Genomic DNA, 24241 nt, shown 5'->3' on the forward strand with positions numbered 1-24241 from the left:
CACCTACATAAGTCCTAGATTTTTCTTCTTCAAATAAGCCTATGTTCTTTCAAAGGAGAGGAGATGACTTATGTTAGAAATTGAGAGGCAGTGCAAATATGTAGCCTCAATATAAATGGTGAACAAATTGTAGAACAGGAGAGGGGAGAAATGAAGCTTGGAAATAAACAAAAAGGCTATTAGCACAATCCTTGCTAAGGTAGTGGTACACACAAGATGGCCGGAGTCACATGCCCCTGGTTCCAATCAGTCCTATTTGCTAACATGTTTTCCAAATGAACCCTATCTGCATAGCTCATTTCCACCATAATGTTTGTGTAATGGAAATGACAGGGGATAGTCTGAAAAATAACAAATCTGCAAAATATTTGACACAGTATCCCAGGGCTGCACCAAATGAAGAACCTATACAACAAGGAGAAAGGCTGGGAAAAGAGTGATAAATGGAATGAAAAAAGTGTTAAAAGTAGTGTGGCTAGACAAAGATGAAAACTACAGAAATTTGGTCTGCCTCATACATACAGAAATTATCAATGACGGTATAAGGGTGTAACTCATGAGGAAACCAAGCTAGAGTCACAAGAGTAAGATAATGAAACATATATCTGATGACAGAAAGAAGTTCTGTAAAATAACTTTGGTTCCTCATAATAGATCAAATGGTTTTAAGATACCACTTGAAAAGAAACAAACAACATCTTAAACAATAATACACTGTTTATGACATCAGCTTTTGTGGACCGCAGTCCACTTAATCAGATGCACTGAGTGTAATACAACCATATTATCCATACATGCATATGGATGGAAGTGGAGTTACAGGGGAAGTGGAATGTAAAAGTACAGTGACCAAAATGGCAGTTTTGGGGATAACAAAAACACTCTGGGCATTGGTAAATTAATCCTCATTTGGTGGACACAGATCTGTAATTTGAATTCAAGCCACAGGTTACAAAACTGTATTGCCTGACAAAATATGATTTCACGCTGGAGTTTCCCTATGAAGTGTCCTTGTTCTAATGATAGACACCTTAAAATCTGCTGCATAAAGTCTCCTATTATGTCTTCCTACTGGTTTCTGCATATTGCTATTTCTGATATCATGTTTGTCTGCTTATTCTTTAATACAGAGATTGATCAATTGTAGGATGCAGAAGGGCATTGCTGGCAGACGATGGCATTTAATATCAAAAAATTTATAAAATCCTTACCTTAATTTTTTTAAAAAATTAAGTGATGTACGAAACAATATAAAAAAAGCAACATATCACATAAGGAAAGGAGCAGGTAAATGAACCCATGATAATGTGGCTGACGTTATCAGACTCTATAACAGTGCTGCCTGGGTAGATATGGGGACAAAGCTGGCATGTGGTTTTTTGCAGTGTCTGGTTCTTGCATTTATGGTTTTTTTTACCTGGTCTCCTATTGCTGGTTTGTAACTGTACTGGTCTATTACCCAAGGTCTGCAAGATGGGAGTGTCATAAGAACAAGCCATGGCAACATTTTCTGGGCCTCTACAAATGTAAACCAACCAATATATCTACATACCAAAAAAAGCATGGAGTGTTTTGAAAATATGCCATGTGCAGAAATCAACAAGCATCCAAAATATTGTTCCCAATCACATTCCTCTTTCTCAATAGGGAATAACGTTCTGAAGATATTATCATAATTAATGATGGAGACAATGGAAGATAAAATCTTTCCAGTTTTCAAATCAGGGATTTATCAAACTCCAGATACCCAGAGGAAATAGCAAAACTAACTATGGTCTAAAGCCAGGACAGGTTAACAAAAAAACAAAAACTAGGGCTGAGTTTATACACAGCTGCTGATAAAAATGAGTAGTGAAAATAATCCAAAAGGTTTTCATTTAGCATTAAAAACGGTAAAATAAATGGTATGAGTTGGATGTGTCTGACCCTGACCCCTGACACATCAATGGGCATCAAGTCCCTAAAACCAAATGGTGGTGTGCCTCTAGAATATTAAAAAGCAATAAAGTATGCACAAATAATATCATTTAAGAGTGTTTTATACACAGGCAACCCCCCAACCCCCATTCCAGCCTCTTTGAGGTCGAAAAGGACTCATGTGTCAGCAGATGCACGTCAATCGAATGCACACAGAATGGTTGCTGCCCATATATGGGGGCGGGGGCAGGAATGGAGGAGACAATGGAAAATAAACTATTTCCAGTTCTCAAATCAGGAATTTATCAAACTTTATCAGGTCTGTTGTACAAATGTTCCAGGGAAGATCTGGTGCTGGAGGGAAGGAGAGAGAGAAAGGATATATGCTTGCCATATTTGTCTTATACAGATTCCAGTTACTAGTCTTGTTCTTTGAGGAAGAATTGCCTCAACCTTGTTTGTACGTACCTGTTGCTAGCTGGTTCCCTCACCTCCCTGCATCCCTGCTCTGAAGCTTAACTTCCTCTTGGTGGGGGGAGGGGACTTCTCATTGGGTCCCAGTTCAAAATAGGGAAAAGGTCCAAAATTTCTCAAAGAGGTGACAGTGTGGGGCAACCCCACCTTCAGGGGAAGCAGCAGCCACCAGGACAAGAGGTGATGGTGCAGGTCAATGAGGAGTCTGGGTTCCAGCTGTGGCTGAAATAAAACACACTTCCTTTTTCAAAGTGGAGAGCAAGACAACTAGGGAGAAGTGGTGCCAGAAGGCAATGCCTTGAAGGGTGGTGGAGAGAGGAGTTCCCAGCCAAGGAACAGCTGCAAGAGCGGCCTGGTTTTTGTCTCCAAGCCTAACATACCAGCTCAGTGCCTCCTCCGCAACAGTACTATACCTACGGGACCGCCTCTCCCAGTATGCCCCACGGAGGACCTTAAGGTCCATACATAGTAACACCCTAGAGGTCCCGGGCCCTAAGGAAGTTAGATTAGCCTCAACCAGAGCCAGGGCCTTTTCAACACTGGCTCCGGCCTGGTGGAATGTTCTGTCTCATGAGACCAGGGCCCTGCAGGATCGGATTTCTTTCCACAGGGCCTGTAAGACAGAGTTGTTCCACCTGGCCTTTGGCTTGGAATCAACTTGATCCCCTCCCCCTCTTTCCTTTTTCTTTCTGTGATGAACTCCTATTTGGGGACTTCCCTGGATTTTTTCTGGCCCATGTAGGACCAGTCTGGATAGTTGGCCTCGGTGAAGACTTGACGTTTTCATCCCTAAAAAAGTTTTTGCTTTGAGTTCCTACTGAAATGAGGCTGCATTTTAATGTTTTAATGTTGTATTTTAATCTTGTTTTTAAGTTGTATTTCAATCAATTGTTTTTATCTGGTATCAGCTGCCCTGAGCCCGGTCTTGGCTGGGGAGGGAAGGGTATAAATAAAATTTCTTCTTCTCCTTCTTCTTCCCTAAGTGTGGCCACCCCTGGGACTCACTGCTAGAGCTGATCTCGGTAATTGTGCATGCTACTTCTCTGCCAAGGGCACTGCAAAAGCCAACCCCTTCACCACCACTTGGTGGGACTCTGCATAGCTATTTGCTATGGAATTGTTCCAGGTTTCCCTGAGCATAGTTTCACCTGTGATGCTGTCCTGAGCCCCCCAGCAACAACCTGATAATACTACCCTTAAACATGCATCTCGTGCCTAAAACATTCTAATAAGTGGTACCGCTGGTTATGAACTTAATTAGTTCCGGGGGTCCGTTCTTAACCTGAAGCCGTTCTTAACCAGAGGTACCACTTTAGCTAATGGGGCTTCCCGCTGCTGATGCGCCACCAGTGTGCACCACCACCACGCAATTTCTGTTCTCATCCTGAGGTAAAGTTCTTAACCCGAGGTACTACTTCTGGGTTAGTGGAGTCTGTAACCCGAAAAGTGTTTGTAACCCAAGGTGTTTGTAACTCAAGGTACCACTGTAAATGTATAACAAGAGAGAAAGGATTTTTTAAAACCCACATACAATAGAATTGCCATAACGTTTAAATGCATTAGTGTTTGATAAATTAACAAACAAGTGAAATCAACAAACAGATGCAACCTCATATGAATATTTTAGATTCCAGAAGAGTTTACTGTATTTGCAGATTGATCCTCAATGTGTTCAATAGGAATTGCAGTTTACTCCAAGTATGAATAAGATTACAATCCCAGTTGTGGTCTCCCTCAGCATTATTTCCTACTCACATGCACTTTCCTCAAACTGTCTCCTTAAAATTGCTTGTTCCTGGAATACTGTTGTATTCTGGAATGCAGTGCAACATACAGAGAAGGGCTACATACCAAGTGAGGCATGGCAAAACAACTAGATCTATATTCTGTACACATAACCATAAGAGAAACTGGCACATTAACAGCCCGCACTGTCAAATTTAGTCACTGGAGAAAGACACTGAGACGCTGGAATCTGATTCAGCATTTTTCCAGATCCTTACACTTCTCCGCCCCTTCACTTACAAGGGTTGCTTCAGTAAGCAGAGGGCTATAATTTAACAGGCTACACAAAAGTGGCAAAACTGTTCAAATATGATATGTACCTGCATTTCTACACACATATTTGGTTTCAGGAAACTGAATCTTAGAGGGAGAAAGAAAAGTTTCCCCCCCCCAAAAGAGTAACCATAAAAATTAATTTGAATTAAACCAGAGAAAACTGTGATAAGCCAGCTAAGAGCCTTTCAGATATAAAAAATATTCATCTTGCACTACTTTAGTGTTATCATTAGAATGGTAGCTTCCACCTCTTGTAAAAGGCAGGACCCTTGTAAAATATCTGCTTTTGGAACACTTCAAAAATCCAAAGACAACCTTTTCTTGTGTCATTGATACCTGCTACGCATCCATTATTTCTTTCACATCTCTGCAGCCTTATTTTTTTCCCTTGTTGTATATGTTTCCTTGGAACATGTATATACTCCCCACTACGATTCTTCTGTCTCCTTTACATATTATCCCTTTCCACCTTTCAGTGCCACATTGTCCTTCCCAGAATTCACATGACTTGTGGGGTCTAAACTACATTTTTTATAAACCACCCAGAAGACTTTGGTTGATGGGAAATCTAGAAATCTACTGAGTGAACTTTCAGATACATCAGATGCATCACACTAAACTTGCCTTTGTTAACAACTGTGTGGGGTCTGGGGGGGTTTATTTGTTTTTACAATCAAGCAGTATAGAATTTTTATGAAATAACGAAAATAAAAGATAGATTTCTTACAACTGCTGGTATTATGCGGATCTGTAACAGTGCTAGTTCAAGCAGGCACTTTCATTACCATTTCTGCCTTATCTTAAGTTTTGCTCCTTTTTGCACAAGAGGCCAGTATACATTATTGCAAAAACGGCAATTACTGGGAACAAACATGATCAAACAGTTCTCTACAACAAAAAGCATTTCTCCTACTTCATCCTTCCCATTTCACCAATAATCCTCACCATGCACTAGAAACCTCTCCTCATCCTAATGGTAGCCACCAGCTGTGCCGGCAGGATTCTTCAACACCATGCCAACCCCACTATTCTCTGTACAGCTATGCGAACACATTCTGAAAGGAAACATTTATTTCACGCCAAGCCATGCTTGCAACCCCTTTGCCCTCAAGTTCTTAATTTGCGAGGCTTTCGCAAGAATTATTCCACACGGATTTGCATATCCTTGCAAGAGAGGCGCTATGTTGGTCTGCCAGCTCCACAGGGCGGAGTGTGTCCCCCCCCCCCCCGCTGGCACTGCCTGAATGCCTCAGTCCTGAGCAAACCCTTCCTCTGACAGCCTCCAAGTCCGTTCTGAAAGCTCAGCTAAGTGCTATTGCTTTCCTATTTTTACGTTCAAATCTCTGCCTATTTGACAGCAATCCTCGGGAATGCCGCTGGGAGAGATTTCAGATTTGGGGGGGCGGGGGAGAGGGGAGCTAACCAGAGTACTAGACCAACCCCTCTCTCTCCAGCGCACAGCCTGCGCTTAACAGATTCCAGAAGGAAGGAGGGGTGTAAGGGTGGAGGCTGGATCCACAAGCAGTTGGGTATAGCAACAGACAGAGAAGGGATGTACTGTAATGCTGTTTTCTGCTGCAAGCCCATCCCTCCCTTCTCGCATGCAGGCTGGAGGAAAAGGGGACTGGCTCGCTGGGTTGCTTGCTCCGTGGAGACCTTTCCTGCATGCAGAAATGCGCTGTACATAAATATACCCAAGTCGTGCACCCCCCCATAATAATTCAGAAAAGACCCTGCTGCACCCATTCTCCCAATGAAAACACACACACATACATAGATATGGATATATAGCTATATAGATGTGGGTATAGATATAAAGATATATAGATATGGATATATAGCTATACAAATGTGGATATAGTGGATATAGATATAGATATATAGCTATATAGATGTGGATAGTGGATATAGATATGGATATATAGCTATATAGCTGTGGATATATAGCTATATCGAAATATAGATGTGGCTACAGATCTATAGATGTGGATATAGATAAAGATATAGATATGGATAAAGATGCAGATATATAGATATAGATTTGGATATAGATGCAGATACACATATATAGATCTATAGATGTGGATACAGATATAAGTTCATCCGTGGGGTGGGGTGGGGTGAGGCAGGGTGGGGTACGTTTCGAAACATGAATCCCTCTCCCAACACTTACTTAGCTTTTTTGGGGGGTGGGGGAAGAAGACATTCATACCTCTGACCGCCCCCTCCCCACGCTGCGACCCGCAAGCAGGGACAATAAAAAACGGGAGACCCTCCCCAGCGAGGGGAGGAAAAGCGCCTGGCGAAAAGGGGCGGCGGGGGGGGGGAGGGAAAGCGGGCGGCAAAGGCCGAAGTACTGGCGGGGGGGGTCTCTCTCCGGCCCCACCCCACCGCACCCCCTTACTCACATCCCACCCCGGGGTAAGGCTCCTGGGGGAGGAGGCGGCGGAAGAAGAGAAGCCCCCCCCCCCACTTTCCCTCACACCCACAACGCCGGGTGTGGGGAGGTTTCGGGGGGAAGGTGTGGCGGGGAGGGGAGGCAAGCGGGGCTCTCACCGTGGCGGCGGCGGCGGCTGTTGCTCCTGCTGGACACCCGGCGGCGGCTGCTCCTCCTCCTCCTTTTCCCTCAGCGCCCTGGCTGGGCTTGGCTGCCTCCTCCGCCCGCCCGCGGAAACCCCTCCAGCCAAGGCTGACGAGATTCCTTCCTTCCTTCCTCCGACGCCTCACAATCTTCCTCTCCCTCACACACAAGCCGCAGCAGCCACACCGCGAGCAGCTCCGCGCAGCCGGCCGGGCTCCCTCCTCCTCCTCCGCCCCGCTTCTCCTTCTCCTCCACCTTCTCCTTCTTCTCCCCTCAGTCAGCTCACTTCCGGCGCGCAGGCCTCGCCGCGCCTCCCCGCCTTTCTCCTCCTCCGGCGGCGGCGGCTGCGGGGGAGCGGCAAGGAGATGCCTCTCGCCCGGCTCCGCTCCGACTGGGCCTCCCGCGCGAGGAGGAGGAGGAGGAGGAGGAGGAGGAGGAGGAGGAAACTAGCCTCGCCCTCCTCGCGCCCCTCCCGCCAATCCGCGGAACGAGAGCTCCTCTGAGCATGCGAAGAGTCCCCCCCCCCGCCCCTAGGAGCCAAACTCCGGGGTCCCTCCGGCCCCGCCTCCAAACAAATATTCGACGGAGCCCCCCGCAAAATAACAGTTGATGGGCCTTGCCATTCAAATGGCATCATGCGATGGGTTATGTGGGAAGGGGCTTACCTACTGCCCCCCCTTCATAAAATAATAATAATAATAATAATAATAATAATAATAATAATAATAATAATAATAATAATAATAATAATAATAATTTATACCCTGGTTCCCAGAATATGTGCAGAGGAGGGCAGCCTAGAGGATGAAAGGTCTGGAAACCAAACTTTATGAGGAATAAAAATTTTTTAAAAATTGTCCAGTAGCACCTTAGAGACCCAACTAAGTTCTGGGTATAATCTTTTGTGCACATGCACACTTCAGATGCCAAATTATGAGGAAGAGTTGAAGTTTGGTATCTTTAACTTGGATAATAATAATGGGCGGCTTACAGCACATAAAAAATGATAAAACATTAGACGTTTAAAATTTCCCTATACGGGGTTGCCTTCAGATGTCTTCGAAAAGTCAGATAGTCTTGACCATGGGTAGCCAAACTAAGGCCTGGGGGCCGGATCTGACCCAATCACCTAAATCCGGCCCCCGGGTGGTCCAGGGATTAGTGTGTTTTTACATGAGTAGAATGTGTCCTTTTATTTAAAATGCATCTCTGGGTTATTTGCGGGGCCTGCCTGGTGTTTTTACATGAGGAGAATGTGTGCTTTTCTTTAAAATGCATCTCTGGGTTATTTGTGGGGCATAGGAATTTGTTCTTTTTTTTATTTCAAAATATAGTCCGGCCCCGACATGGTCTGAGGGACGGTGGGCTGACGCCCTACTGGAAAAGTTTGCTGACCCCTGGTCTTGATGTCTGATGGAAGGGCATTCCACAGGCCGCCAATATTTTATTTAAATTGGTCATCAATTTCGGTCAGGACCCAAGTGAGGTTCTGGTCACGGAGTCGTCGACTTGGAAAGTAAAACGCGGGTCGTCTCGTCCGATACTCCCCCCCCCAAAAAAGAAATCCTTCTGCCCAATGTGGGGCTCCGACTTACAACCCTGAGATTTAAGATCATGCTTGCCGGCTGAGCTGAGGTTCTTTGCCAAGGCATGAAGAACCCTTTGCACAAATACAAGATGGGTTGCCGGTTGGCCGAGGCGGTAATCTTTCGTAATGTGGCTCCCTGTGCGAGGCCAGAATTTGGTGCCCCCCAAGGAATCTTCTGGGACGCGGGTGGCGCTGTGGGTTAAACCACAGAGCCTAGGACTTGCCGATCAGAAGGTCGGTGGTTCGAATCCCCGCGACGGGGTAAGCTCCTGTTGCTCAGTCCTAGCTCCTGCCCACCTAACAGTTCGAAAGCACGTCAAAGTGCAAGTAGATAAATAGGTACCGCTCCAGCGGGAAGGTAAACGGCGTTTTTGTGCGCTGCTCTGGTTCGCCAGAAGCAGCTTAGTCATGCTGGCCACATGACCCAGAAGCTGTACGCCGGCTCCCTCGGCCAATAAAAAGAGATGAGCGCCGCAGCCCCAGAGTCGGTCACGACTGGACCTAATGGTCAGGGGTCCCTTTACCTTTTAAGGAATCTTCTCCATTACAGATCTTCTCAGTGTTGTACCCACCCTCTCCCCTTGGCACCCTGTCATAGGGGGCCTCCTGCAACACCCTAAATATGTTGCTTCAGTCCTTTTCAGCATATGTGGTGGTCTTGTAGTAAGGTTAAAGCTTACAGGGAAATGGTATACAGTAATACCTCTGCCAACGTCCGCTTCGTCTAGCATCCGCTTCGGCGAACGTACGCAGCAAACCCATAAGTACCAGAACGGGTTACTTCTGGGTTTGCTGCTCACGCATGCACAGAAGTGTTAAATCGCGCTTCACACATGCACAGAAAGACAAACTGCTCTGCAAAACAAGGTACAGTGGTACCTCAGGTTAAGTACTTAATTCGTTCCGGAGGTCTGTTCTTAACCTGAAACTGTTCTTAACCTGAGGTACCACTTTAGCTAATGGGGCCTCCTCCTGCCGCCACGCCGCCAGAGCACGATTTCTGTTCTCATCTTGAAGCAAAGTTCTTAACCCGAGGTAATATTTCTGGGTTAATGGAGTCTGTAACCTGAAGCGTTTGTAACCTGAAGCATATGTAACCCGAGGTACCACTGTACAACTGTACTGTATAATTAATTGAAAAAGATGTTTAAAATAACGTTTGTAAAACAACAACAACCCAGAAACCTTCCTTTTGGCAATTATAGGGACAGAACTACCCAAACTGATTTGTTCATCTACTTTAAATATATACCCTTATAAAACTGCAGGTTATTACAATAATCCTGCTAATGTTCTTATATGTTTACAGTTTGTAAATATTCCATAAACCATTTCCGTTCTTTTATAAACAGTTTGCTATCTTGATTTCTTATTTTTCCAGTAAGTTTTGCCATTTCTGCATATTCTGTAAGTTTTTGTATCCATTCTTCTTTTGTTGGGACTTCTTTCCATTTTTGGGCAAGTAACATTCTTGCCGCTGTGGTCGCATACATAAATAAATTTCTATACAGTTTGGGTAGTTCTGTCCCTATAATTCCCCAAATTCTCTGTTTTGCTAATACAGAGTTAACTCAGTGTGATTTGCTGCTGGCTTGCTCCTTTCAGAAGTAGGGCTGATGACTTTAGTCTCTTGGACCTGCTACTGTTCTTGGGAGAGGGGTGTTTTTAGATGGTACTTAAAAATGTGAATATCTGGCATTGCTGTTTTAGCAGGTCCCCTGTACTTCTGTCTGAAAATCCTAACTTGATGCAGCACCTCTGATTAAGTTGGTAGTATTAATATTGTTTAATTTTTATGTCAACCTGGTGTGTGGCAGCTGTGGGGGGGGGAGTGATTTACAAATTAGGATCATTAGGGATGGAATTAAAATTGCCAATATCACAATGTCATTACACAAACCCATGGAATGCTGTGTACCGTTCCGGGTGCCACATCTTAAAAAAAAAAAGCATATTTTTAATAGCTGCAAGAGGTTCAGAAAATGGCAACCAAAATGATCAAGGGGTTGGAGCAGCTCCCCTATGAGGAAAGATTAGAACATTTAAAAATGCCGAGAATGCGAGGAAGCAGGGACCTGATAACAGAGATTATACACGATAGGAAGAAAGAGGGATATGGAGAAAGAGAGAAGCTTTTCTGCTCCTTCATAACACGAGAACCTGGGACTGTCCAATGAAACGGAATGTTAGAAGGTTCGGGAGAGACAAAAGGAGGTACTTTGTTGCAACATGCACAATTAAGCAATTAATGTTTTGTGGTTTTTTTTACGTTTTTATATGTTCTGGAAACCACCCAGAATGGCTGGGGAAACCCAGCAAGATGGGTGGGGTATAAATAATAATAGAATTATTATTATTATTATTAAACTGTGGTCTTGGCTCCCAAATGATTTAAGTGACAGCCATCAATCCTGGGAATCACAAGTGTCCTGCTTATGGAGTTCACCTAGGCATCTGGTTAGCCACTGTGAGAACAGGATTCTGGACTCGATAAGCCTTTCTTTATTCTGATCCAGCAGGCTAGAGCTGTAGATCCAGCTGTAGACAGCTATAGTAGGATCTGGGAGTAAACAAGAAGCCAGGGTAAGGATTTAAAGAGGGGCACCGTGGTCAGAGCGATGAGGAGAGATGTGAATAATTTTAGCAGCAGAGTGTTGGATGGACTTAAGTGGATAACAGTGAGATAACAGTAGACCAGAGGAAAGGAGATTGCAACAAAGTGAGAGATTAAAATTCTGCCCGTTCCTGTGCTCATGCAAGAAAGGCATATGAAGTACTACACTTCATTCCGAATTCACTAACCTAGATACTAACTACCTCCCAGTTCTTTTTGGTGTGTGATTTGAATCAATAAATAGCGTTAGAAGACACAAGGCAGAAATTTTCATCTTTACCTGCCTTGGCCATAATAAGAAAACGACATTGGCATCGTTCTTTCAGGCATTCAAAGAACTTCAGGTGCATTAAATGTGTCTATAATTGTCGTTGTGAGTTCAGGCAGAGGCAACATTAAAGCCAGGGACTTCCTGGTCCTCAGCACAGTGTCTAAGCCACTGCACTAAACCACACTATGGGCATTACGGCGTTTATCACGTGTTAATAGGCAATGCATTTGTTTTAAATTAACTTTGGGCATGCAGCGTCACCGGCCAGCTCAGGCTCAGTCATAAATGAAAAGGAAATAGAGACACTTCCTGAAGCAGGCGGGGGGAAAGGGGCATTGAGAGTCCTCTAGCAGCTGTGACCCACTTGCTAGAGTGGCATGAAACAGCCCTGCCTCCCGTTCCAGCCTGCTCAATGGGCAGTGCCAAATCAGGGGACACACCCATGGACAACTGCGGGCAAGCTGGCCAAGTGAGACATGAGAGGGCAACACCCGGGGAGCGCTGCCCAGGCGAGAATAAACACCCTCCAGGCAAGAAATGAAAACGTAGACCGAGACACACCTAGCAGCAGCTGTGTCGTGACCGACTCAGTGTACAGCTGGCTAGATAATGAAAACAAACATGCTGTTAGTGATTGTAAAATAAATTTAAAAAAAACCCCAGCATTTATAAAGCACTTTTTAATATGTGCAAGTTGCTCCATGTATCATCTCAGCATTCTTAATATCAGCCTGTGGGACACGTTTAGATTCATTGCTAGGTTATTGATGGGGTATTGGCTATAGCTAATGAACAATAAAGTATCACCATGGAGGCATCTGGAAGGTAGGTAATGATTTCCTCATGCTCGCTCTGAAGCATGCTGCAGCTGCTATAGCCACTTCCCAGCAAGCCATGTACAAGCATTGACTAAGAACATGTCTCTAAGGCACGGTGGGGTGGGGTTGCATGGTACAAAAGGTTTACCTGATTTACGATAAAAATCACATCGATAGGCTCTGGTCTCCTTTCCTAGCAACGGAATGATTACTGTTGGTAAAGGACGTGATGAGGAAGGTGCTATGAGATGGAGAGACTGAGAATTGGGATGCCAATAGAATAGGGTGGTGCATTTGATACGATATGATACAATATGATATATTTATTGTCATTGTCCCATACAGAACAACGAAACTGAAATTGAAAAATCTACATAAGACATTCATTTTTTTTAATAAATATTTTATTAAATTTTCAAACACAAGATAAAAGTCAACACACAAAATCCCTTCACCAAAAAAATAACAAACATAGAAAATAAATACAAATACACCGACAAACAATGTAGAAAAAAAGAAATAAAACAAAACCCAATTGTTCAAGACATTTTTTATATAACTAACTGGACTTCCTCACATCTCCCTAACCCTGCGTTCTTTGTATTAAAAAATACCAGCAAATTGTTACCTTATTTCATACCTTATTTTGTACTTTTCAAATGTTATATTTCTAAATTTAAAGTAGTTTTTGTTAACTTATTTGTACCTTAAATTAAACATAATATTTCTTTAAATTTCAACCTTTTCTCACTTATGACTTAGTTTTCTGTATCAAGACATTCAAAACCCAACAAGCCTGCTATCCCAGCTATCCCAACCTGGTTAGTCTCCTAAAAACTCTGATACCCCATTTTTAAATACAATATACTCCCATACAGACTCCTTAAAGGTAAAGGTAAAGGACCCCTGACCGTTACCAGGTAGGTCCAGTCGTGACCGACTCTGGGGTTGCGGCGCTCATCTCGCTTTATTGGCCAAGGGAGCCAGCGTACAGCTTCCGGGGTCATGTGGCCAGCATGACTAAGCCACTTCTGGTGAACCAGAGCGCACGGAAACACCATTTACCTTCCCGCCGGAGTGGTACCTATTTATCTACTTGTGCTTTGGAACTGCTAGCTTGGCAGGAGCACAGATCAAGCAACGGGAGCTCATCCCATCGCGGGGATCTGAACTGCCGACCTTCTGATCAGCAAGCCCTAGGCTCTGTGGTTTAACCCACAGCGCCACCCACGTCCCTACAGACTCCTTACAATGCATTTAAAACCAAAATCTGTCTGTCTGATATGCCAGATTTAGAAACTGCTGCTCATATTATAGACATGAGAAGGCATCCATATTTAGTGGTGTTCCCTCTTGGTTGGAGCATAGGGTGTGCATAAGTGAACATTTGTTCTCTCTCTCTCTCTCTCTCTCTCTCTCTCTCTCTCTCTCTCTCTCCATCTATTCACATTGTGACAGATCTTCTTGATAAAACAACCAAGGTACTGACCAGTAAGGGTGATGGGAGCTTGTAGGACTGGGCTGCTTCACATTTGTTTGAAACATCCTCTAGAATCCTTGCTTTCCTGGTCATATAGAGGGATTTGTTTTTATTTATTTTAAAATCCGAATAAAAACACTGTCAGGGCTATAATGATTTCAGATCACTGAGACAAGCTTCCTGGGGGCGAGGGGGCTCAGTCACAGTCTCTTCTAGACTATTGCAATATGTCCTTTGATATAATTAAAGCCCCTTCCAAGATGACTGCGATAACTGCAGCAGAACTAGGCTTAAGGGAAAGCAAAGTGTGTTTATCAGAACCTGCAGATTGTTCAGCCTAAATCAGTCTGGCACAACTTCCAAGCCAAACACAGCCTGTCCTTAATGTATTGTGTCATGTCCTAGTCAGTGCTTACCAACCGCTGTTGTTAAACTCCCCGTCAGGCAAGATTCCCCCCCCCCCTTGTGCCTCTAGTGGACTACTGTACATAATTGTTTGGATTAGAAGGTCACAGGGTGCTGTGCAGTCTTGGGCAAAGTGAAACACGGAAGATTCACAACTAGGTGTGTCTGCAAATATTTCAGTTCAATATCTGCCTCCGTACTTTCTCTTTTGGGCTTGCTGCTAGAGTTAACTGTCCAGGTGGAAAAATTTCTATTCCCTGCCAATTTTCAACATAACAGCTAGAGCAGTGGAAATGGTTGACTGTTAGGCTTTCGTTACGGTTTATTTCCATGAAGCCTCTCACCCCAAAAGGATCTCAGCGGATGTGCAAAATTCAAACAATACCAAAACAAAAAATGGCAAATTGGGGCAGGGCAAATCTCCACTGAGCCACTGTCAAATCTTGGGCCGCCATTTCTTGCCGCCACTTATCCCACGGGTTTGTTGCGTGGATAAAACTGAGGATAAAATATATGCCTCACTACCTCCAAAGCGGGTGGCGCTGTGGGTTAAACCACAGAGCCTAGGACTTGCCGATCGGAAGGTTGGCGGCTTGAATCCCCGCGACGGGGTGAGCTCCCGTTGCTCGGTCCCTGCTCCTGCCAACGTAGCAGTTCGAAAGCATGTCAAAGTGCAAGTAGATAAATAGGTACCACTCAGGCGGGAAGGTAAATGGTGTTTCTGTGCGGTGCTCTGGTTCGCCAGAAGTGGCTTAGTCATGCTGGCCACATGACCCGGAAGCTGTACGCCGGCTCCCTTGGCCAGTAAAGCGAGATGAGCGCCAGAACCCCAGAGTCAGCCACGACTGGACCTAATGGTCAGGGGTCTCTTTACCTTTACCTACCTCCAAAATAGGCACAGGTCCGTCAGCGGGCAAGGTCATGCTCACGGTCTTTTGGAACCAGCGTGGAGTAGTGATGATGGATTTTCTGGCAAAGGGTACCACAATTACCGGGACATACTGCACTAAACTGCTTCTGAAATTGCGGAAGGACATCAAAACCGAGAGGTGTGGTATGCTGACCAAAGGTGTCTGCCTCCTGCAGCATAATGCCCTGGTTCACAACTCGCATATTGCTCAGACGGAAGCATGGTCCTGTGGCTAGGAAATCCTTCCTCATTCCCCCTTATTCTCCTGACCTCGCACCATCGGACTTCCACCTCTTTCCAACCCTGAAGTTGTTTTTGAAGGACAAGCTTTTTCCAGACGATGAAATGCTGATTTCTAGTTAGTCGTGGCTTCTGACGCAACCTGCCAACTTCTACAGATGAGGTCTCCACAGCTGTGTAAAGCTATGGGAGAAGTGTTTGACTCTTTCTGGTAGCTATGTAGAGAAGGACTGTGCTGTGATATTAAAAACCAGAAATTACTTGAAAGTACCAGAATGGGCCTAGGATTAAATTAAGAGTTAATTAAATAAATAAGATTTAGAACCTAAAGGGAAGTTAAGAAATTTTATTTCAATTGGAATAGCATGTTTTTAAAAAAATGATACCAGAAAACTGATACATTTTAATTACAAAGAAATTCAGATGGGAGGGCTCAGAGGAAGCCCAAAATATGTTTATGAGGTTAGAAGTTTAAATAATTAATTAATTTGTGTTGTTTAGGTGTTTAGGTTTTTAGGTACCTTGTTTTTATTTTCTTTTTTTGTGATCTTGTCTTTTTTCTTTTCTTTTTTCTCTGTTTTTTTGTTGTTGTGATATGTGTTATATCTGTAAGAAACTTAATAAAAATATACTTTTTTAAAAAAAAAAAAGGACTGTGCCCAGTTTCGTTTGTCTCAGTCCACGGGAAGTACGTCAGGGGAAATCTTTAATGAACGTCCCTCGTATCTGATGTGAATAGATCAGAATAGAGATCTGGGTCAGCAAGCCCTGGGTCAAATGCAAGCCCCTAAGTGGTGTCTTCTGTCCTCACCGACTGCCAACCCCACAGCAAAAAAGAGACTTGGTAACAGGGCATTTGGAGGGGAGGGGCGGCAGCATCTCCTTGTGCCCCTTCCCCGGACATCAAAGTGGCTTTTCGGGAAAGCGTGTTTTCCTTCACGGAGAGCACGTGTTGTGGTGGGGGCCACCAGGACACTCCAAAGTTGTGGGGTGAGCTAATTGATCGTTGGCCACTGATGCGATTGGGGCTTCCCTTGTTGTTGGGAAGAAGTTAATGTTGCCATTTGTTGATTGACAGCCAGAAATGCTAAAACTCCTTGCATGTGGCTAGGGCTTCCTCTTTTCGCCCGTGCATCGGATTGCCCGTCCCCCCTCCCTATATTTAGGGTTGTTCACTTTGACCTTGCTATGCCTGTCATGGGGTCGTCTGCTCTTGGAGCAGGGGCCCAGTAGGAATTTTGTCCATCTGGCTGATTAGCTGGGGCCATTTGGTTTTTGCCTACTGCGTAGCAAATCGTCACAACTTGTAAGGTTGCGGTTAGGCATTGGTTTATGGTTTGGTTGGTTGAGGGGCATGCATTGGCTGTGCCTGCGCCTCTAATACTGCTGAGGGACCTAAGCAGCCACTCACATTTTTGTATTTTAATAAAGTTGTGGCCAAAATTATGCCAAAAACCTTAAACAAAAAATTTGGCGTGGTGTGTGAGTTATTGGGGTGGCCCTGGGGACCTCGACACGCAAAGTAACTGCTGACCAAGATGACAGAGCACCGGGTTAAACATACATGCAAGCCCCACAATGTAATAGCAGTGTTTGGTTCCCCAAAGCATTCCGGAAGCTTGCCAACATTTATTTGATAAGGCTGATCTGGAAATTATCTAAGTAGGTTTGTGTCCTTTCTCTGGTGGTGTAGTGGTTAAGAGCAGTAGTCTTGTAATCTGGTGAACTGGGTTCGCGTCTCCGCTCCTCCACATGCAGCTGCTGGGTGACCTTGGGCTAGTCACACTTCTCTGAAGTCTTTCAGCCCCACTCACCTCACAGAGTGTTTGTTGTGGGGGAGGAAGGGAAAGGAGAATGTTAGCCGCTTTGAGACTCCTTCGGGTAGTGATAAAGCGGGATATCAAATCCAAACTCCTCTTCTTCTTCTTCACCACCACACAGAGATGCAAGACTTTTTTTACATTGCAATCCTATGCACGCCTGTTCCAACTTAAACCCCCTTGTACTCATCAGGGCTTCCTCCTAGGCAAGTAAGTACAGTGGTACCTCGGGTTACAGACACTTCAGGTTACAGATTCCAATAACCCAGAAATAGTACCTCGGGTTAAGAATTTTGTTTCAGGATGAGAACAGAAATTGTGGTCCGGCGGCGCGGCGGCAGCGGGAGGCCCCATTAGCTAAAGTGGCACCTCAGGTTAAGAACAGTTTCAGGTTAAGAACGGACCTCCGGAACGAATTAAGTTCTTAACCCAAGGTACCACTGTACAACATTTCAGTCTCATTTACCCTGCCAAAAAAAATGTGTGTGAATCTGTCTAAAATGCGCATCTGATGCATGCTTTTAAAAAAAGCAGAGCATCCCATATTGCACAAGAAACATCTGGAGCTGCTCTAAGATGCAGCCTGCAATGTATAAAAACTGCAGAAACAAGTGTGGGAATTTTCAAACAGCTTAAGGCTGTTGATATTAAAGTTTATAAGCTGAATTAGGTTGCTTTGACCCAAAGGCAGCTATGTGATTAGCTCCTTTTAAAGCAGATTTAAATCTCCCTTCCCCTTTTTCAGCCTACCCTTTTTCAGCCTACCCTTTTTATTTGTTTCTTTTTTATTTGTTTCTTTTACAAATCTCAATATCTGAGTTTGATAAAGGCAGCTTGTCTTCAACTGCTGGTTTACATTTGGCCAAAGTCACCACCACTCGCTCCTGTGGCTGCTTCCATCACGGGCTACCTTTGCCAAAACTGAAATATTACGTCTTATTATTTCTTGTCGAGAGCACCTGACATAAATCGGATGAATGCTTGGCCCTGAAACCAATGACCTCACTTTGAAAAGTTGTTTGTTTGTTTGTTTAAACTCACTGGGCTAGGAAACAGAATTACAGAAACTGCTCTTTAGCGCTCAAATGGGACAAATGGCACTTGGGTTTCCCCCCGGATTGATGTTTGCTCCAATTTAGCACCAAAGAGCGGATTTTCCAGAAAGCTGGACGAGCCCTTCTTTTTCGCTGTTGGCTTATTAAAATACGTTTTGGTTGCTGGAACATTTGCATTTGAACACTTTGCAATATTTGAAAACTTTATAACAATTTGCGTCTTCTCTCCACCCCACCCTGTAATTAAAAAATGTGACCCAGTGCTGTGAACTATAATAATGTAGAATTGGGCACAAAGACTTTGTTGTGGGGGAGGAAGGGAAAGGAGAATGTTAGCCGCTTTGAGACTCCTTTGGGTAGTGATAAAGCGGGATATCAAATCCAAACTCTTCTTCTTCCAGGACATCTTCAGGAGAAGAAAATGCTAAGGAATAAACCCTACACAAATCTGGAGTGGAATCCCCATGACAGTTTTGGATGGCTCCTTTTACGCCTCCTTCCGGCAACTCCTGCAGCCAAGCTGTTGCCCAGTGTATTGCTCTGCTTTCCTTTGGACCACATCATTAAGGCCAAGAGTGGCGTCTTGTCATCTGGGCAGCCCAGGAACTCCATGCACACTGTGCAGGCTTGCACTCCAGCGAGGTCACTTTGGTCCTGCTAACACAGCAAAACACACACGAGGCAGCAGTTGTGAATTACCGTTCTCTGTACAGTGGTACCTCTGGTTACATACGCTTCAGGTTACACACTCCACTAAGCCAGAAATAGTGCTTCAGGTTAAGAACTTTGCTTCAGGATAAGAACAGAAATTGGGCTCCGGCGGTGCGGCAGCAGCGGGAGGCCCCATTAGCTAAAGTGGTGCTTCAGGTTAAGAACAGTTTCAGGTTAACTACGGACCTCCGGAATGAATTAAGTACTTAACCCGAGGTACCACTGTAGATTAGAATGTTGTTTATTACATTGTTTATTAAAGAAGCCAAGAAGGAATGGCTTGTGTTATCGTTCAGCTTTTAGCCTTATTTTCCAACGAAGCAGCATTGCATCACTGCAGAAATTTCTCTCCTCCCCAGATCCTTCTCTCAGTCTTGTCTTTGTTGACATGAAGAGCTGGCAGCAACTGAAGCTGGAGTGTTAGATAAGACAGAGTGATACCCAAGTGGTAAGAACTTTTGATCCTTAAATGATCCAAGGTTCAGTGATTGGATCTTTCTTTCATGCAGTCGATCAAAGAGGAAACGAGGTTATCCCGGAGACCAGACCGATGGATAAATTTAGAATATATATAATATATATATTTTCTTGGGAATGTTTTTCAATATAAATTTGATTCCCCCCTTCCACCCAAAACAATGGCTACTTATTTATTTTGTTTATTTGATAATTTCTGTCCCATCTTTCTAATCCATTACCTAGGTAATTTGCAACCTTTACAACAGCTAAAATCACAACTTCAGAATAAAACCATGGTTGTTGAACGCCCTGGAACTTGGATGTTTTGGCTCCCGAACGCCGCAAACCTGGAAGTGATTGTTCCGGTTTGTGAACATTCTTTTGGAACCTGAACGTCCAACGGGGCTTCCATGGCTTTTGATTGGCTGCAGAAGCTTCCTGCAGCCAATCAGAAGCTAGGATTTGGTTCTCGAACGTTTTGGAAGTCAAACGGACTTCCAGAATGGATTCCGTTCGACTTCCAAGGTATAGAAACAGGCATGGGAGATAAAAACAACATTCACTACTTGAAAAAAAAGCCTGTTCGGAATATAAAAGTCTTCACCAGCTGATGGAAGACAGCAAAGGAAGGCTCCATCAAGTCTCATGGAGGAAGGTGTTCCTCAACTTGGATGCAGCTACCGAGAAGCTCCTTTCTCTTGTCCCAATCATTCATGCTTCCGCCGTAGGCAGGAAACAGAGGAGCTCTTCATAAGATTCTGATTAGGTATGTAGTTTCTTCCATGTGACCAAGGCATAGATTCAGTGACCTTCAGGTTCCTCCTAGTATTATTGCTGTTCAATGAAGACAAATTACCCACGAGAGATTTGTGCAAGAGCTTCTACTCATGTTATGCAGTGCAGCCCTAAGGATGTTAAGCTGGAATTAAATCCCACTGATTTTGCAGAGTTTACTCCCAGGTAAGTGAGGGTTAAATCACAGAGCCTAGGACTTGCCGATCAGAAGGTCGGCGGTTCAAATCCCGGCGACGGGGTGAGCTCCTGTTGCCTGGTCCCTGCTCCTGCCAACCTAGCAGTTCGAAAGCACATCAAAGTGCAAGTAGATAAATAGGTACCACTCCGGCGGGAAGGTAAACGGCATTTCCGTGCGCTGCTCTGGTTCGCCAGAAGCGGCTTCGTCATGCTGGCCACATGACCCGGAAGCTGCACGCCGGCTCCCTTGGCCAATAAAGCGAGATGAGCGCCGCAACCCCAGAGTCGGTCACGACTGGACTAATGGTCAGGGGTCCCTTCACCTTTATACCCCACCCCAAACCCTCCGGAGAGACCCTCCGGAAGCTGCACGCCGGCTCCCTCGGCCAATAAAGCGAGATGAGCGCCCCAACCCCAGAGTTGGCCATGACTGGACCTAATCGTCAGGGGTCCCTTTACCTTTACCTAAGTGAGTCCCACTTCCCAAGGAATGATCAGGAATGCACTAGGCTCCTGTTGATTCATTTGCAACTGCTTCTTTGTTGCTGTTGTTGTTGTTTAGTCGTTTAGTCGTGTCCGACTCTTCGTGACCCCATGAACCAGAGCACGCCAGGCACTCCTATCTTCCACTACCTCCCGCAATTTGGTCAGACTCATGTTTGTAGCTTCGAGAACACTGTCCAACCATCTCGTCCTCTGTCGTCCCCTTCTCCTTGTGCCCTCCATCTTTCCCAGCATCAGGGTCTTTTCCAGGGAGTCTTCTCTTCTCATGAGGTGGCCAAAGTATTGGAGCCTCAGCTTCAGGATCTGTCCTTCCAGTGAGCTCTCAGGGCTGATTTCCTTAAGAATGGATACGTTTGATCTTCTTGCAGTCCATGGGACTCTCAAGAGTCTCCTCCAGAACCATAATTCAAAAGCATCAATTCTTCGGCGATCAGCCTTCTTTATGGTCCAGCTCTCACTTCCATACATCACTACAGGGAAAACCATGGCTTTAACTACACAGACCTTTGTTGGTAAGGTGATGTCTCTGCTTTTAATGATCCTGTCTAGGTTTGCCATCGCCTTTCTCCCAAGGAGCAGGCGTCTTTTAATTTCGTGACTGCTGTCACCATCTGTAATGATCATGGAGCCCAAGAAAGTAAAATCTCTCACTGCCTCCATTTCTTCCCCTTCTATTTGCCAGGAGGTGATGGGCCCAGTGGCCATGATCTTAGTTTTTTTGATATTGAGCTTCAGACCATATTTTGCGCTCTTCTCTTTCACCCTCATTAAAAGGTTCTTTAATTCCTCCTCACTTTCTGCCATCAAGGTTGTGTCATCTGCATATCTGAGGTTGTTGATATTTCTTCCGGCGATCTTAATTCCGGCTTGGGATTCATCCAGCCCAGCCTTTCGCATGATGAATTCTGCATATAAGTTAAATAAGCAGGGGGACAATATACAGCCTTGCCGTACTCCTTTCCCAATTTTGAACCAATCCATGAAGGGGAACTGCTTCTTTACCTCCCCACATATGATGTCCGGTGTAGGGCAGCTGAGTGTGGTTCGGGGAAAATGCCAATTCCTGTGAAGACTCGGAGTGATGGTTGTGATTCTGGAGTCACCTTGAAATGGTCAGGAATTGAGCTCTAAAGCTCTGAGCTCCTGCTACCCCCTCACCTTCACAGGTTAAATATGGAAGCTCTTCTGATCAGCAAAATCAGTTGCAATTAAGTTCTCCCCGATTCATTTCATCAGTCCATCTTGAAGGAACGCAGCAATCATCATGCTGTGATACCATAGTAGCCACACCCTGGTCTTATCTGCGTAAGCTTTTCTCCATAAGTGGTGGCTGAGGAGTACTTCATACATTGTATATGCATGAGTTTATTCTTGAGGTTCATGGTCTGGGTCATACAGATCGTACATAGGGACATGACGATAAACATCCATTTGCCAGTCCTTCGTGTGTGAAAGAGGTGGGCCTTCTCTTTCATCGCACAGAAGCCTGTCCTCCTTGTGAATGCCAGTTGTCTCAGGCCATGCAAATTTATCTTGCAGGCCTTCACAGGCAATCAGCTTATGCTGTCCTGATTGTCCCCTGTATTGTTTTAATCTAAATCACACAGCTGCAAATGTTATCTTTGGCCTCATAGCTATCTAATCCCGATTTAGCTGTGCTGAACTGTTTGCTCGATGACTTTCTAGGGCGGTGGGATTCTGCAAATGGAAAACGTACTTTTCCCAAGCAGGTATTTCTCTTCTCTGCTTGAGAAATAACTTTTATTTGTGAGATAAAAGACGACAGATAACTAGCGTCCGCTGTCACTGCAGCATCTATTTGAGGGCCGTTCCTCTTCCAGGAAGTCTCCACAGTGAATCTGTCATATCTTCCTAGGTCCTTGTCACTTCAAAGCAGAAGCTCTTAATCTCATCGGCTGAATCATGTTCTATTTAATCTCTTTGCCCATGCAGATATTCAGCTCTACCATTCTGTTGCACCCTACTTTCCAACCTCTTTATTTCTGAAGAGTTAAATGTTTTCCTGCTAATCTTGAGCCGTGTTTAACAATTCGCATCCTGGTCATGACGATGTCATCAATATGCGTGATGCATTAACATAACATAAAAAGTAAGTTCACCAAAAAGAGAAAACGAGGTCTCTGCCTCAACCTTTAGAAGACATCCGAAGGCAGCCCCGTATAGCGAAGTTGTTTAATGTTTTATTGTGTTTTTTTATATGTTGGAAGACGCCCAGAGTGGCTGGGGCAACCTAGTCAAATGGGTGGGAAATAAATAGTAAAATTACGATCATGATTATCATTATTATTGAATAGGGCGTCCCTATAGGAGAAATAGGGACGCGGGTGGCGCTGTGGATTAAACCACAGAGCCTAGGACTTGCCGATCAGAAGGTCGGTGGTTCGAATCCCCGCGACGGGGTGAGCTCCCGTTGCTCAGTCCCAGCTCCTGCCAACCTAGCAGTTCAAAAGCACACCAGTGCAAGTAGATCAATAGGTACCGCTCTAGTGGGAAGTTAAATGGTGTTTCCATGCACTGCTCTGGTTTGCCAGAAGTGGCTTAGTAATGCTGGCCACATGACCCGGAAGCTGTACGCCGGCTCCCTCGGCCAGTAAAGCGAGATGAGCGCCGCAACCCCAGAGTCGGCCACGACTGGACCTAATGGTCAGGGGTCCCTTTACCTTCATAGGAGAAATGTTGGAGAGTATGCGAAAGGGATTCACTTTTGAAAGCAAGCAAAGTTGTTTCTTTTCAAGGACTCTGGGATGATGAAGTTCCAGATGTCCTGCAAAAATACCCGATTTCGTATCCTTTAGAAATCAGTTTTATTTACTGAAAGTGTTCGAAAACAGGAAATGTTTTCTGTGGCTGGCATTAATCATTCTTACCACATAGACTCCGGCTAGTTAGGGAGGGGAAAACGCTTCCAAAACGCAGAAGGCAGCATTAGGGATCCTTTTTTTTTTTTTTTTTTTGCATTTATTCATTTCTTTATATATAAAAATGTCTCAAAACAACTTTGACGAGAAAACAAAACATAGCAACAAAATTCCTAAAGTGCCCCATCTAATGATCCCATGAAAAGGACAAATCCCACCCAACCCCACTAAAAGGGGTGCCCTGCAGGTGCTGCTGTTTTTTTTTAAAAGTTTTTTATTTATACAACAAGAAAACACACACACACACACACAAATACCAAATTACACACAAATTACAAAAATAACCATAGACACATAATTTTCTTAGCAAACAATAAAACATCTATTGGTCTTAACACTAAAGACCCAACTTCCCGTCTATTCCATATTTCAAATTCATATTACTTTTTGCCAGTACACGCTTTTATCATAATTAAACTTAT

General features: G+C 44.5%; 1 protein-coding gene across 5 annotated transcripts in view; it reads right to left on the reverse strand.

The window, feature by feature from the left end:
• Positions 1-7393, reverse strand: part of RAPH1 (Ras association (RalGDS/AF-6) and pleckstrin homology domains 1) — an 80405-nt gene extending 73012 nt beyond the window's left edge. For 4 of the 5 annotated variants that reach the window (XM_081196235.1, XM_081196234.1, XM_081196233.1 and 1 more), the window contains exon 1: positions 7009-7393. The gene's annotated coding sequence lies outside the window, so the exon portion shown is untranslated. The remainder of the gene's footprint in view (positions 1-7008) is intronic. The other variant, XM_081196236.1, reaches the window with a different exon arrangement.
• Between the last annotated feature and the right edge of the window lie 16848 nt (positions 7394-24241).

This window comes from Podarcis bocagei (genome assembly GCF_964188305.1).
Source record: "Podarcis bocagei genome assembly, chromosome: 1".
NCBI classification, from domain to species: Eukaryota; Metazoa; Chordata; class Lepidosauria; order Squamata; family Lacertidae; genus Podarcis; species Podarcis bocagei.